Source organism: Eleutherodactylus coqui, chromosome 2, assembly GCF_035609145.1.
Source record: "Eleutherodactylus coqui strain aEleCoq1 chromosome 2, aEleCoq1.hap1, whole genome shotgun sequence".
NCBI classification, from domain to species: Eukaryota; Metazoa; Chordata; class Amphibia; order Anura; family Eleutherodactylidae; genus Eleutherodactylus; species Eleutherodactylus coqui.
The window spans coordinates 212180456-212197989 of NC_089838.1; positions in this window are offsets into that span (position 1 = coordinate 212180456).

Here is a 17534-nt window from a genome sequence, read left to right on the forward strand (position 1 = left end):
GACTTGGTGCTTGCACCAGGGGCCTTTATCTATACCTCCTGTTACTATAGGGAACAAGCCCAACAATCTATCATTATAAACTGTTAAAACCCATGTCACTTTATCTACAGTAAATTAAACTTACTACTGGTCCCATGCTCTCCAATTTAGTCTTGGACTTGCAAACTTCTATCCTGTGAGTCTGTTAGGCTTAAAGCTGTCATCTAAGAATGAATACATTTAAAAAAAATTGCCTGCAAATGCATTAAAATAATAAAAGAAGCAGTAGTGACCTATCCTCTTCCCCGACGATCCAGCACTGCACCTACCGTGGTCCTCTCGGTCTTTGTTTACATACAGCTGCCACCTGACTACTGCAGACAAACAGAGGCACCAGTGGTTACATGACATTCTCCTGGCATCACTGCTTATATGCTGAAAGGCATGATGCCAGGTGAACGCACTGCTGGTGACCGCTGCAACACATCACTGACCACCATGGTAATATGCCAAACCCCTGGTTTTTTTGGCAACCATCGCTGAGTAGTGATGCCAGTAGTAGTGCACATGACCACTGTGGCAACTGACTGGCTGTTGCGGTCACATAGTGCCCGATTGTAGGAATAGACCAGATGGACCACCGGAACTGTAGAGCTGGAATACCAGGAAATGGGGAAGGGGTCAAGGGTAAAGGGCTTTGGTTGAGTCAGACAGAGACACAACTGGAAACTCCTGGGCCCCTATGCAAAACCTGTAACATGGCCCCCATTTACAATGCTTTATTCATAGTACTGGGCTCCCTCTATGGAGAAGAGAGGCCTTATGGGCTCCCTAAGGTTCCTGGGCCCATGTGCAACCGCATCCCCTATAGTTACACCAGTGGGTTCAGTCCTAGTCACCCTAACCTTGTGGGCAAACCTGACTATGAGAAGAAGTTAGAAAATACGTTTCTAAACTGTTCCAATCAATAAGCAAACAATAACCTATGATGTAGCCTAAACATTGTAAACTAACCAAGCAGAAATACCTCATTTCCGGTTTCAAGAAGACTATTGCTCAGTGATTCAGATGACTGGTGTCTAGAATCAGTACTGATGGAGACGATGGATTTCTCAGTTTTTTTTTCTGTAACTTTTGCTTTTGGTGATTCAGTAGGATGGGTTTCTGCAAGAACAGTGTGATCTCAAAACTTGTCAACAGCACTTGATGTTCTTGTTTTATATTTTTTAAATTACTTCAACCTTTATATCATATTGACAAGAAAATGAGGATAGTGGAAATAATATCTTAAGGAGAAAAGCTATGAAAATATAGAAGAAGAAGAAAGGCATAGAATGATGGATTAAAGCAATTGCTTATTTGTTAATGTTAATACCCTGGGGTAGGCTTAAAATTATATGTAGGTCATTCTTTTTGGTCAATAGTTACCTACTACTTATTATTTTCTGTGTTATTCTTTACTTCTTAACTTTGCTCCAAAACATTACCTTTTCTGTCACACCTATGATCGGTATCTGCAGTATTGCAACGTGTCTGGTTCTTCCCCATACTTTGAACTGTAGCTTTACTCGTTCAATGCAAATGGGTCAGTTTATAGCTTAGCAATAGGCAACACAATTATGAAAGTGCTAAAATGTAATAACTGTTAAAAGTAACTATACAGTTACGTATACAGTATATGGATGCAAATGAGTATTAACAGGGTTTAACAGGCAAATACTATTGATAACTTATCCTTTGGAAAGGGAGAGAATCTCTAAAGGCACATTACATTCACAATCAGCAGGAGGCATAGATGCTATTTATATTTCTTTTTCAAAATTGTCATAATATGCACATTTTATTATAATGCCCTAAAATGTCTAAGTTAAATTACTGCTATTTATCTATTCACCTATAACCATAATTATCTAACATGGCTATACAGATTAATTACCTGTTAATGAATTTGACGCAGTACAAAGACTCTGATCCATAGTAATAGTTATATTAGTTACAGGAATTGTTGCGAATGATTGGATGCTGTTGCTCAACGTATTCAGCTCAGTGGTGCGATGGATCGGCGAAAGTGAGTCAAAATATTGAGTTTCCTTGTCAGTTGGTGAAAGTAATATGTTATCATTGGCATCTTTGTCAGGCCCAGAGACTGAAGTAGTGTATGTATTGTCAGTTGATGCTACCATAACGTCAGCAGCTCTAAGAACTCCGTAGGTATTTTCATCCAAAATTGGATTTTTCAAATGGGTATCTGTATTGGGTATATCAGTTGACATCAAAGGATTTACGTCCTCATCAGGCTTGAGTGGTAAGATGGAGGTGGACCTATTGGTGGGAATAAGATGGTTAATTTCACTTTTATTGGCCTGAAAACTCTCTGCTGCCTCATTAGAAATTATATTGTTGTACCTTTTCCTTGAAGAGTTAGCATGGTGTACTTGATCAGTCTCATTGTATGGTGCAGTAGTATCAGATCCATTGCCGGGCAAAGTGAAGGACACATTGCTATGATTTGTTACTTCTTGTGAGTTTGGCTGGGATACTGCAGACTGACTATTTTCATTTGTCAAATAAAGTGGACTAATCTCTTGGGAAACATCAAAACATGTAGCAAAGTTAATTTGTGAACCATCATTGTCTGTCTGATCAGTTTGTATTGTTGGTAAGCTAGGTGGTCTCATGGAAGACTGGTTTGCAGACAGATGTGATGTTGAGTTGTCCTCCTCCACATTAGATAATGTATGCATAGGGGTATCCTTCTCTGTTATTGGGGTCAATGATGTAGTTGAAATATTCTCTTCAAACTCAGAAAAAGATGGACCAGTAAATTCCTTGGACTCAGGTTTTGTCATATCATCCATAGGATTATTGTCAGTGTTTATAGAACCCAATTCCATTGTAAAGCCCTCCATATCATTGTTCTTGTTGTTGATGTCCTACAAGGATCAGGAAATGGGGCATTATTGATAAGAAATACTCAAGTTTTTACTAAACAAGTGTCTTCTCAGCCTAGCAGATTCCATTAAAAAGTACCATGTTAAACAATGTAATCATTTGTCTAATGTGGTATTTTTCCCAATTAACACTAGAGTTTGCATGATTCCTGTCCGCATAACCGCGGTGCCATTTTACAACCTCAATGGTTCTATTATATGGATCTTAGTGATATGCAGTTCCAAATCATGTGACCGCGCGGCATGACGCACTTCCCAACCACGTCATGTGGCCGGACCACTGTGTGTCACCTGATGGAAAATTGTAATTGTTTTTGGCTGTATTTTTGTTACAACCCCTCCCTTTCATGTTCCCCCTATTTATAAAGCTACTATTTGTTCAGCACCCTATACTTAATCAAGGAGGCCCTCTGACCTCTGAAACGTGTTGCATTATCTTTACATTATATATATTTTGGATTTTCTTTGTAGGTCTAATTTCGTCTTCCTGCATATTATAAAATAAATTGGAAAAAGCATTCATGGACTTGGCGTTAACCTTTGGGGTTTTCAGTGGTGACCGAGATAATAGAGGAGTCCTTCCGGTTGAATCAACTCCTCTACAAAGTAAGTGGTGTGGTCCTTTCTATCTAATATTGGTCATCACTTTACATATTACATACCCACCCAGAGTACATGAATTTTTTCTTCTAATTTCTAAGAGTTTCATGCTTGTAACATAATGGAAATTCATGTAAGTAATACTGTACTGCCATCATTTTTTTAAAAGGGAAATGCTTGAACTATTCACATTTGAGTTTACTTCTTTAAGGATGGTTTCACACGCAGGTTTTTGTGGCAGTTTTGGTGATAAATTCAGAGGTGGATGCAATAGAAAGTAGAAGTATAAGTCTTTCTTTTATAATCCCCACATTTTTTTCAATCAATTTTTGGCTTTGGTTTAAAAAACTGCATGAAAAAACATCCACAAAATGCTGTGTATGTGAAACTGCCCTTAAATCGAAATATTACAGAAAAGTATGTCAGAAGGAATGAGGTAGTGAGAAGTAGATAGCATGAGGTAGTGGGAAAATACTGTATATTATAGCCAGGTACTCAAGTAAAGAGAACATAGTAACATTTTATTATATACCCACAATATTGGCTTATGTCGTTATTATCATAACACTGGAAGTATGTGTGTTTATAATATCTTGTATTGGTCAAGAGAGTACTTGTAGAAATCTTATAGAAAGTGGTATTTGAGAGAAATCTGAGTCATTATACATTCATTTTAAAGTAAACATGATAAGAGCTCTACTTTCTGTTGTATGCTGACAGTTTCGTGACGATTAGGTCTTTGAGGTCTCATGCCACCCTTCTTGTTGCTGGTACCAGACTGTGCCTTCCCCAGCGTATCTGTGTGCCATGCTACTCCTTTCCAAGTTTGTCTTTCTCTGGAGTCTCATATCAGTCACACACACTTCAGTGAAGTCTGCTCCCAAATGTTTGTTTTACTACTACAGATCTACAGTAGGATGTGCAGTAAACTTAGTTATAGATTTAGTAACATAACCATGGCATTCAGATAATTATAGCACTCAAAATGCTCATTCTAATATCTGACTATATGAGTTTAACATCATGGAGAAACAGATAACTTAATTCCAGTATATTATCTGCTTGTGCACTACTACCTTTCTGCGTAGGAAGACTTCTCACAACCTCAAGGATCTCAGTGTCACTTACTGTAAGGGGTGTTTCTTGAGCTGCTTCCATAGATTCCTCCAAGTTTGCATCCTCATTATTGGCTGTAATGTTCTCATCACTGCAATCCATTATTTCCCACTAATTGGTAAAAAAGTATAATATTAAAAAATCACATGTGGTGAGAAATGTCTCCTGCCCATGCACACACAGATCTTACCATCTAGCATGAACATTGCACGAAAGGGTTAATGTGCAATTCATAGACATATGTGGCAAATTGATAGGGACTTGCAAATTCCAGCTTTTTGCAAAACCTTGTCGGTATTCAGAATTATTTTCTACCATACTAATATTGACCTGTGTGCTCTGAAAGGATTTTATTGGGCACCAATGAAAAAAAATCAAAAAATGTAATAATATATTGAAACACAACAAATGGTTTGGGGTGCTATGAAACATCAGCATAGGAGAGGTGACACTGACAATGCTTTCACCTACCTGAGTACTGGAGTCAGTAAGCTGTTCTTTAAGAACCTTTTGACTTTCAAGCACTTCCAGTTGTCCAGCTTGTCTCCTAATTTCAGTCTCTAATAGGGAACGTTGAATTACTGTTTCCTCTTGTAAAATTTGCAGACTTTTCTGGAAAACAAAAAATGTCTTTGTGTGACGGAAATTTTGTATCAAAAAGTAACCAAAATAACAAGGATACTAGAAGCCAAACAACAGTTTTATGTTCCCTTGTTAGTCTGTCATCCAATAGGTGTACTTGATGACAGTATCTAGAAAAAAAAGAAGAGCAACTCAAAGGAGATTCAGTTACAGCACAATAGACAGGGCTTTTCATCTTTATGGGAAAATGGACAAACTGTGTTATGCCAAGCGCAGAATGTGAAGAGGTGCTGTGATGCATGACTTCTGTCTTTGGTGTTCCCCCAGGCCCTGCACTAGGCATAGCACAGTGTATCTGACACACTTACATTTGGCCTCTTCTTGATTATGGATCAAAGAAGCAACTAGATTCATTTGTATCAAGGAAGCTATGGTTGATGATTAAGGTAGCACTTAAAACTTTACTAAAAACGGGCATCTATGGATTTACAAAATCTGATCTGGTAAATCTGAAGCTTACCATACACATAAGCACACGGTGCGATGCTGCTAACTGCCCCATTAAAAACAATAGGTGGTGCAATGCGAGAGCACGCAAAGATAAGAGATGCCGCTATGTGGTTCCCGCATCGTGGTGCCATGTGAGAAAGCATTACTCATGTATGACCTCATTCAAAAAAATCTTATATGATTTTCTCGCCAATGTGGAGTTAGCCTTAGGGATATTTCACATTTAGGATTTTTTAGAAAAGCGCAACAGTTTTTGTGGCAGTTTTAAATGCAGTCTTTTGAGACAAATCCAGGAATGGAGTAAAAAAGAATTAGAAATATAAAGAGCAAACCTCTACTTTCTGCTGGATCCCCTTCTGGCTTTGACTAAAAAAACTAATTGAAAACTGCAGTATTGTCTTTCCAAAGAACACTGTGTAAATCCATCCTTATGATAGTACTTCAACAGATGTTATTTCTCAGTTGTGGTTATACGACTACAACGTGTCAATCTTTTGTTAGGGAAATGACAAATGAAGTATTATCAATAGGGATGAGCGAGTATACTCGCTAAGGCACTACTCGCTCGAGTAATGTGCCTTAGCCGAGTATCTCCCTGCTCGTCCCTAAAGATTCGGGGGCCGCTGGGGAGCGGGGAGCTGCGGAGGAGAGCGGGGAGGAACGGAGGGGAGATCTCTCTCTCCCTCTCTCCCGCCCGCTTCCCCCCGTTCCCCACCGCAACTCACCTGTCAGCTGCGGTGGGTCCCGAATCTTCAGGGACGAGCAGGGAAATACTCGTCTAAAGCACATTACTCGAGCGAGTAGTGCTTTAGCGAGTATAATCGCTCATCCCTAATTATCAACATCTAGTATACTTACTTTTGTGACTTCCATTTGGCTTTTAACATGATGGATCTCCATGACTCTTGTTTCATTTTGCTTCTGGAGCTCCTTCATCTGTTCTGTTTTTAATGTTAGCTCTAAATAGGATGATGAGTAAATAAAAAGATTTTAATGCATTGTCAAACACACCCGGATGTGGTATAATATATCTACATTACTAAAAAATTCTGTAGTGCTCCAAAGATGGTAGGGTATGATTGTATATTACTGCAATATAAAGTCAGCTGATGCACCTTTTTTGATATCCAAATCAACAGATAATCATGTGTGGCAGATATGGTATGAAGGAGGAACAGTTATATATATGTTCTTAAATGGGTATTTCATCTCATATATTTATGGCATATCCACAGGATATGCCATAAATGTATTATGTATAAGCGTCCCACCTCTGGGACCCATAATTCTCAGCAGACCTATCAACCTATCAACCCGTCCTGACTCACCACTAGTGGCCAGGATTATGGAAGCAGCTGAACTGGCTGTTCTGCAATGTTTCTGTAACTCCCATAGAAGTTAATGGAAGTTACAGAAATAGTGTAGCACAGCAAGCTATGCTGTTTCCACAACTCCAGAGTTACAGACACAATGTCATTCCCTGTACTAGGCCGTTTCCTTAACTTCCATTCACTTCTATGGGAGTTACAAAACCAGCGTAGGATAGCCAGCTTGGCTGTTTCCATATTCCTGTCACTGGTGGTAGCAGCATTAGGGTGGTTATCTCCATCTCGGCTATGACTGGCAGAAATGGGAATACCCTTTTAATGCAGCACAGTACTTGTGAAATTTTTCCCTGATTTTACATGTGGTAGGTAGTTGTTAGTGGGGAAAGACATCCTTCTACTCTCTCCTTTCATCCCCACATTCCTCAGTTACACAAATCATTCAATAAAAACATTTTTATAAAGTAGGAGGATTGAAAATAATGTTACTAATGTTATGCAACATGTGGCATAAAATATGTTTACATATCCAAAAAAAGCTCATTCTAGGTATAGATGTTACTATTAACTTCCTGTTCAATTGTTACATAAATAGATATACTTATACGTTCTTTAGATAACAGGGACAATATAAAAAGGAAGAACTACATTAACAGATATGTAAGTCTGAGTTTTGTCTCGCTCACCACCTTCCCACCTCAAACTGTCTACTTTAAACTTCTGCCTCATGTCATCTTAAATAAGAATTAAATTCTGGCAGTAGCACTGTTTCAGTACTGTTACTTTGTTACTATATGATTTTACTTGTTTATTGAATAAGTGTGTGGTATTACAATATAGGCATTATATTATCAAAATACTAAAGACAACCTATCCGTCCGTGCGTGAGTGAGCAGCGAGTGGGATTGTGAGTGACTTACATGCTCCGCCCCTGATCACATGACGGTGACACCATCAAACGTCTTTCATCCTCAGTGAGGCAGTTACATGCTCCGCCTCGATCACATGACGGCGACATCATCACAGGTTCGTTGATATTCCATAGCAACTGAGGCCACAGGTGTTTGTAGTCCTTCCGTAATCTGCACAAGGATGCAGGACCTGTGATGACGTCACCGTCATGTGATCAGGGGCAGAGCATGTAACTCCCTCACTGGGGATGAAGGACCTTTGATGAGCGTCACCATCATGTAATCAGGAGTTGAGCGTGATGGTGACATTATCACAGGTCATTCATCTCCACTGCTGTGCTGCTTCTGATCCCTGTTGTATGGGATGAACCATGTATGTAGCAGAGCTCTGTGTGTGACGTGTATGTAGCACAGCTTTGTGGCGCATTGCACCACCAGAAAGTCTGGTACTATAATTTCCTAATAATTACTAGTAAAATTATATGGACTGCATGTTTGCTTTACCTTCATTTGGCACTAAATGATGGATTCATCTAGCAGCACTTACTTGGCAGTTATTATTTTCATATTTCCCAAAAGTGGTAGTTGGGCCCACATGCATATTTTCACTAAGCTGTGTAAATACCTCCAGTTGGTAGTTTGAGGGGCAATCACCCGAAACAGCTGTCTGTACGTTATCCTTTTCTTCTGCAGATGATTTTGTCTTTGGCTCACAATTTCCAGTCATTGTCATAAAACTTGTTAAAAAATTTGACATTAACTGGAAAGAATGAGGCCTTCCAATAGGTGGCGCTGCAGAGGTATTGTTCCATCCTTGTATTTGCATATTTTCCAGAGGAGCATAGATGGCCTTATAAGTCTCCTCACAACTTTTAAGTGTTCTCCCTAAGGAGAAATGATACCCTTCCTATCCAGCTTTCTTGATAGAACCATATGGATGGGAGCCATTGCCTTTGACCATGATTTATTTCTTCACCATTTTACATTTTTTCTTGCACTTGAGTGCCTCAAATGAGTGCTGCACATGGCTGACAGACACTATGCCTCTAACACTGCATGACTATATAGTCAACCTCTGCCTCTAATAAAAAATAATGGCAAAAAACTGCTTACCTTCCTGTGTCTGTAGCAACTGATCAGTCAGCTGTCGTATGTCTTGTCTGGCTTGGTCTAGCAATTTGTCTAGCTTCTTCCTGCCTCTGTATGGACAATAACCATGTTGAGAAATACATATGTTATAATATGATGTGAGGAATATTATGATATTTAAATATTCCTGATAGGTTTGAACTCATATCAGTGTTTGCCTGAATCGGCAGTGCTAAGTCACATACCTATCGTCTAAAGGTTTCCTGTAAAACAGAAGCAGAGGAACAAATATATTAATGTATTAGGAGTTTCCCAATGTCATAATTACTTTATATAAACTGCCTGTGCGAGCTAAATATTTTACTTGTGTTATGTGTGAACATTTGGGCTGTGTGTTCAACACAGTAAAACTGGCAATTTATTTTTAACAAGACTTTACAAAGGGCAAAGGGACATTCTTTACTTTTGGAGTAAAGGCAATTTAAACATCTGCATAGGAAAGGGTTCTTTACAGTGAAGAGTAGTCAAAGAGTGGAACACCCTACCCAAGCTACCACCAGTCTGGAGAGCCCTTACTAAAAAATGGAAAAAAATATTACGAGATAAGTATACTTTTTGCAGAACTTGTCTATAAGACAGACCTATTAAAATAAGAACAGCATTATGGTGCCCTAATAGGGTTATACTAGGTGTAATTGCGTCCAAAGTGCCAATCATGGGATCAAAGATACGAGAGGGACTGTTGAGCACTTTTTCCCTTCTGCTCTATTGTAATCTCCGCAGGAGATGCATCTGTTGTTATGTCTGATCTCTCTGCTCAGTAAGAAGAGCACTTGTAGAAATTATTTATCAGCAAATCTAAAAGGAGATTTCCTAATGAATAATTTAAATAAGAAATGTTTTTTTCTCTGAATCTTCTCTTTGGATCACACTTTGTTTTTTCTTTATGGCTTTTCAGCTGTGTTAATTTGGATTATAGCTTACCATATGTGCTGAGATTCTATTATTACACAATGTATCAGTTGCTTGTACATTTCAGTTATGGCCTACAGTCTCACAAATTGTCATGTTTTTATGGCATTATGAGTCATTATGAAGACAAAGACTAATTTGAAAATAACCAAATACGCAGAAGAAGTGCAAATTATTATGTATCAAATAACCTATGGTACCAATTATCAACAATATTATACATAGTTGTATATTGACCCCCGGAGAGCTGCAAAATTTACCGTTTAGCCTGAGTCCCTGCAGATACTGCCTGACCCAGATGGCTCATGAGTACTTTGTGCAGCTCAGTAAGACGAGACATTGCAGCTTCTGCAGATCTCACTGCTCCAGTTACCTGTTAACAGTTCAGTAGGAGCTAATTATTACCTCAATTTAGATTTTTTTTTTCATTGATTTGTATTAAAAAGTATACAAATACACATTATAGAAGCTGTCAGCATAGATTTTGGACATTCTGTTACAGAGAATAGAAAAATAGTCATATGCTTTTATGCAATCATCATTATTACATAAAAAGTGAAGGAACATAATAAACAATACCAAACAATCATGTTTCTTGGTTAGATACTATGTAATACAGAACTAAAACTAGCAATTAAACTACCAGGAACGCTGTGAATCAACTCAAATTAGGTTTTAGCCATTGTTATCTCTATCAAATTTTGAAGATGTGAGTTTTAGTGCAGGGGTGTCCAACCTTATGATGTCTCTGAGCCACACTGGAAGAAGAAGAGTTGTCTTGGGCCATACATTAAATACACAAACAATAACAATGCAGGGTATCATCCTCCACACAACCCCCACTGTTCTCCAAACAATCCTGCATGGTCCTCCATTGTCCTCCAAACAACGCCCACCACTGCAGTTTGTGGCCACAGGACCATTTCTGGAGGAGAGATACACAGTATCAGCTGGCCAAGATGAGACCACCATCTCTTGTCTTCACCTCGATACTGGGTAGAAGCAGTCAGGAAGGAGAATCGTTGCTGCATGTTGGAACCTGGACCCAAAGTGACTGATTGAGACAGACAATCACAGAGCTGCAAGTGGCGTCCACAGCCTTGTTATCTGTATGAGCCTTTCTGTGAGTGGAAGGCTCACAACCTGCTGCTGCCTGATACCGCCTGCAGCCTCGCCTCCTCCAGATTTAGCCTGCATGGGCCTCACTCCCATTTGAGCTGCATTCATAGCCATCCTGGGCTGCATGCGGCCTGCAGATTGGACACCCTTGTTTTAGGGAATACAGTTGAGGCATGATTTTTGTTTTTCCACAAGGAAATAAATTCTTAGATGTAAGCAAAAACTGTATGGTGCATAATCTCATATGTATCATACAGGTACCATACTCTCTTTTGGCATGTTTGGCTAATAGAAACTTATGGGCATGTAACAGAATAGTATATGTTTAAATATTTTTTAAGTTCTTTTTACTAACCAAATATTTCTGACATAACCAAAAAATGTGATATGAAAGTAGCCTAACAAGAGCAACACTAAAAAACTGGGGTTATATATGCAGCAAGTAGTATTAGGGTCATTCACATGGAAATGATTGAGACTGTAAATCAATTCTATTCATCTGAATGAGCTTGTTTAGGCATGACTGATTGATTTTTTTAAGCGGTGGCATAGCAATATGGGGGAGAGTATGCAGAGATGAATACTAGCTGAAAGGAGTCATCATAACGGTCTGGGCATGGGTAGAGAAAAAAACCCAAAGTGAATGAAGCCAATCAGAAAAGATGTCACTTGTAATCGCTGGAGGGAACTGCACTGTAATCAATATTACTGCATAGATCTGGTATCTTACAATTATGTGGTGACTGCATTATTTAGAGATATAGCACCCCTGCTGCTAGAACTACATCAGTGGGTGTTTAAGAGACCCAGTGATGCAGTTTAAAGTTGCGGGGAGACCACAGCCGGCAGTGTTGAGGAGTAGTTGGAACGTGTGGGGCCCCAAGCATATAGGGACCTGCCTTTAAAGGGGTTGCTCAGGTGGTATTTTTTCAAGAAAACCCGTTCCCCATGCTATAACATAACTAACTAGCATATACTCACCTCTCCCTGTGTCTCACGCCCCCACAATGGGTATGCAAATATAGTACTAGAAGACAAAAGGTTTTGGGGAGCAGGGAGAAGATCTAAAAGGTGAGAATGTGTTTTCTAATTGTTTTACAGAATTTTTTTTATTTTACAAATGTCCCTTCCTGCAGATTTTGAAGCGGCTCATGAGTAGTCCTCAGTAGCAGATTTGAATTTGCTATGGATTTTGACTCTTATATTCAACTCAATGGTGAAAATCTGCATCCCATCCGCAGCATGAATTGACATGGATTTAAAATCTGTATCGCAAGTCAATTCACACTGCAGATTTTTTACACAGCTTGTGAATGAGAGTTCTGTGAATCCCACTCACTTTGCTGATTCTGCAATATGCAGTGAATTTTCCACAAAACTGCAACACAGCTCTTCTTCGTGTGAAACTAGTGTACCCTAATAAAGTAAAAAAATTGAGCTAGGAAGCTGTAAATTGCAGGGTGTACTTGTCTATTTGTTTATATTCAATGATGCAAAAATCAACTACCTGTGATTTTAACTTATCTTTTTTTTCCGGTCCAAAGTGAACATGGCGGCATCTCTAAAAACGTTCAGTGAGGAAGAGCATAGGACATAATCAAGTTCCTGTTTCTCCAAGGGAAAGGTGCAAAGCAGATCCATGATGAAATGTCACAAACTTTGGGTGACAGCGGCCCTTCATATGCAACAGTTAAACGTTGGGTTGAACACCTGGCTCCGTCTGACTCCGTTCCCCAATCTCAAAAAACACCTAAAGGGACAACGGTCTAGGAGTGTTTTGGAGGCAACTAATACTGCAATGAGTGGCTTGAACAGCAGTTGGAAGACTTCTATTTGCAGGGACTTAAAAAGCTGCAGGAGAGATGTGGCAAGTGCATTAACATCCTGGGGTAATGGGTAGAATAGTGTGGCAATTTTAGCTTCCAAGCTCAAGTTTTTCTGGGTATGGCTCAATACTTATCAGCACCCCCTCATATGTTTACTAGAGATGAGCGAACATGTCCGTTACGGACACATCCGCACCCGGACACCGGCTTTGCCGAACACTGCAGTGTTCGCGCGTAAAGGTCCGGGTGCCGCCGGGGGGCGGGGAGATGCGCGGCGGCGCGGGCGGCAGTAGCGGGGAACAGGGGGGAGCCCTCTCTCTCTCCCTCTCCCCCCCACTCCCCGCCGCACCCCCCCGCGCTGCCACGGCGGCCCCCGAACTTTTTCGCCCGAACACTGAAGTGTTCGCAAAGTTCGGTGTCCGGGCGAAAAAGGGGCGGGGCCGAACGTGTTCGCTCATCTCTAATGTTTACCACTACTGTAAGGATATGCTCACATAGGAATTCGTCTGTTTCATTATTTTTTATTGTGTACTGTGCAATTTAAGCCCCTATTGTGGTTTTTTTTATTTTTTCCACTGTATGCTTTGTCCCTGGCATTCTTGTAAATGAAAGATACAATGAAATGTGACTTACATTTTTCAATACAAAATCACTTTGGAAACACTATTTGCCTCATATATAAAAGCTAGCACAAACAAGAACTGGAAATGTTGCCATAGAAACCTATCAGAATGCAGCTTTTACTTCTTTCAAAGCTGGTATAAATGTGACACGACGTTCCATGAGGTTGCGGGTTCCCTGAAGGATAGTCACAAGCAGAAGGACAAACACAATGGTAGAGAGAGTTTAAAAGTTTCTTGCAAACTTTACTTGAACCTATGTACAACATAAATCAGCTCCCAACGCTCACTCTCACTTGGCAGGGTTACACTCAATATCACTTGACTCCTCTTTTGCACAAACAATACAAACACATTTACATTACAATTTACAGTTAGATGAAATTCACACAAGTTTGTTTTTGATATTTACAATTTGTCAAACCAAAGAGTGTATAAAAATAGTAAGATAAGCCTTTGCTTTATAAATGCCTTCCCTTGTAGGGTCTACTCATGGCTTTGACTAGAAAAAATACATTGAAAAAAGCTTTACCAAACTGACCTGTATAACGTAGGCCTCTTAGTGCTGCTCTTTTAATTGAACTACAACCTCACCTGAAATGCTATCCCATCCATATCCATACAAGGCTGTTCGAGATATTGATCCCCTTCCAATTCATTCAAGTTAGAATAGATACTGAAAAACTGAACAGATTTTGTGTTAGGTAGGATGCTTACAAAATCTGAAGCCCTGGTAATCATTATGGTCATTCAAGTGTGTCCATTCTTCTAGACTTATGTCATTGGGAAATACTGTATTTTATTGAATTTTCAGAGGTTTATCACATTTAAGAAGACCTCAGTGGATGGAATGGGACATACAGAGTAAATGTTTTTTTTTAAGTTTTATATAAATACATCCTGATCATTGTAGAAAATGGCTTCCGCACGTGCATAATTGGCTATGAAATACCCAGTAAACCTTAGATTTTGGTACTTTCAAATACATTATGTCCTGTGAACACAGTTTGCGAAGTATGAAGTGTGGCTCTATACAGCAACCCGCAAGGAATGGATTACAATTAGCTATGTGTGGCTTCACATAAGCTCCACAGAATGCTTGCTCAATGTAGAAAGGTTATTCCTTCCCTGATAGGAAATGATGTGTTGCTGGAGTCTCTGTTGGGGTCATTATCCCCTACCCAGTAGCCCTGCCATGCCTTATCATAGCGATCATAAGCTCTGTGCTGCAAGTCTCTCAGAGGGACTCAAATAGTGTAAAAAAAAGAAAAGAAAAATGTAAAAAAAAGAAAAATGTAAAAAAAAGAAAAATGTCAAAAATAATGTAAAAAAAACCCTTTTTGTGCTTTTTCTAATATTAGCATAAAAAAAGGTAAAAAAAATTAAAATGGCACATATTCGGTATTGACGCGTCTGTAATGACATGTACAAAAAGTTGAACATACTTTTTATTTTGTACGGCAAAAAGCGTTAAAAAAACCCCCTAAAAAACAGAGGCAAAATGCTAATTTTTAGCATTTTGCCTCCCAAAAATGCAATAAATGTGATCAAAAAAGCCATATATTCCCCCAAATGGTACCAATAAAAACTACAGCTTGTCTCGCAAAAAATAAGCCCTCATAGAGCTCCGTACATTGATAAATAAAAAAGTTACAGGACTTTGAATGCAGTGATGGAGAAAAAAAAAGATTTCCAAAAAAAGGGGTTTTGATTGCAAAAAAGTGGAAAAACCTAAAAAAAATATAAGAATTTTGGTATCGTTGTAACCGTACTGACCCGCAGAAAAAATGTATTGTGACATTTATGCTGCATGATTAATGCTGTAAAAAAAACACCCAAAAATCTATGGCAGAATTGATGCGTTTTCTCTCCGTTATCATTAAAAAAATAATAACAGTTTTACGATATAGTCTATGTACCCAAAAGTGGCACCGATGAAAACTACAGCTCGCCACGCAAAAAACAAACCCTTATACAGCCATGTCGATGGAAAAATAAAAAAGTTATGGCTTTTGAAAAATGGAGATGAAAATCCGCCAAAAATCGTTGCGTCCTTAAAGGGGTGTGCGGTCTTCTGCTGTGTTCAATGGAGACGCTCCGGCGTGCTCGTGCCGGAGAGCTGGTCTGCGCATGCGCAGAAGACCTCGGCAGCGCGAGCATGCCGGAGCGGCTCCATTGAACACAGAAGACCGCACAGCGCAAGCGCATCTAAATGGAAGGAGAAGACAGCATTAGACGGCACCATGGAGACGAGGACGCCAGCACCGGAGCAGGTAAGTGTATAACTTCTGTATGGCTCATATTTAATGCACGATGTATATTACAAAGTGCATTAATATGGCCATACAGAAGTGTATAACCCCACTTGTTTCCGCGAGACAACCCCTTTAAGCCCAAAATACGCCATGTCATTAAGGGGTTAATCTTGGTTAAGAACATGCTGCTCATACAATAAAAAATTTTCCAAGGATACTATACTCTTATTAAATAGTTTCAAGAAAGGCAAATTGGACTTTAAACTATGTCTTAGATGCCTGGCCCAAGAGAATGTCTTCTTGCACCTTTTGAGAGAGCCCCCATTTACTGGGCTTGTTCTAAAGTGTTTATGTATCTAAAAGTTGGCCTACCTTTTGTCTTTAGATTCCATGTTGAATTTTCTGCTCCTAGTCTAGCAATACCCCCCAAAAACTATACTCATAATGTGAAAAACATCCTCAACTTCCCAAAGTTTACAAGACTGCTTAAAAAAAAATCATTATTTGCTTAATCTTCAGAAATACGGATAAGAAAGGAAGATTTAATGTCACAACAATGTATATACACTCTATGCTGAAACGGACCTCTTGTAATTGTGTCAGAAGATGTCTCCTCTGTCCGCAAGTCTCCTGAAATCCCACAATGAAGACAGTCAACTTTTCCTTGTATTTTCTCTTCTGATCCTGATCATGCAGGACATTCTCAAGCTCATCCTGTACTCAAAACACAGCACAAAACCAGTTGTCTGTATACCAATGCATATGAGGGAACAAGTAACACTTAGTTTGGATATTGTCTGTGTTCTACTATAGTTAAATAAATAATTTAAATTGATTCTCCATACTATAGTGGTCACAGAGCACTGGAAGCTAAATAGTAGTATCAACACAGTACTATGAGTCAAACAGAATGGCTCATACAAGTGTGTCAATGTAATACAATTCTAACACATACAGTATTACTGCCCAAGAAGTATTTCTTGCTATAAGGGTACAATTGTGCAAAATACCCAGCATAGCGCAAGCTATAGAGAACTTAAATAAATGTGCCAATCACATTAGGTTCCATTAAAATATTTTTTGTAAATTCCCTATTGCTCACCATATTCTCCATGATCTCCATGTCAGGTTCAGGCCCCAGCCTGCTGCTTAAAACCCCATGGTTTCTTTCAAAGCTATGAATCATCTGATTGAGGGGAAAAATGTTATTTTACATAGAGAACCATTGTACCTGACTTCTTGTTCTTATATATAGTATGTCTCCGTATTATCTAGGTAAACAGAAGACGAAAGTAGGTTGGCATGTAAACAAAATGAGTTACCATAACTGAAAAAAACATAATTCACTGCAGAGAATGGTGCATGACTGGAAGTCGCTGGGTGCCAAACCAATATCTGCCATTAGTTGACAGGTAAGCAAACAATACTTGGCGACTGGACTCAAATTTACTTGTATACATTCACTCATCATGATCTTGGCCTCCAACCACTATTCTGTCATCTGCTAAAACTCATTACAGTTTTCTTGCACGTTACCCTATCCCACAATACAATGTTACTATTTTTGTTATATAGTCCTACATTTAATAAATCTTGGTCCTGTATTCTTTCTTTGTCTACCACAGGACTAACCATTTGAGATGACGTATTTGGAAAACTTACCCTATCCACCCTTTGTT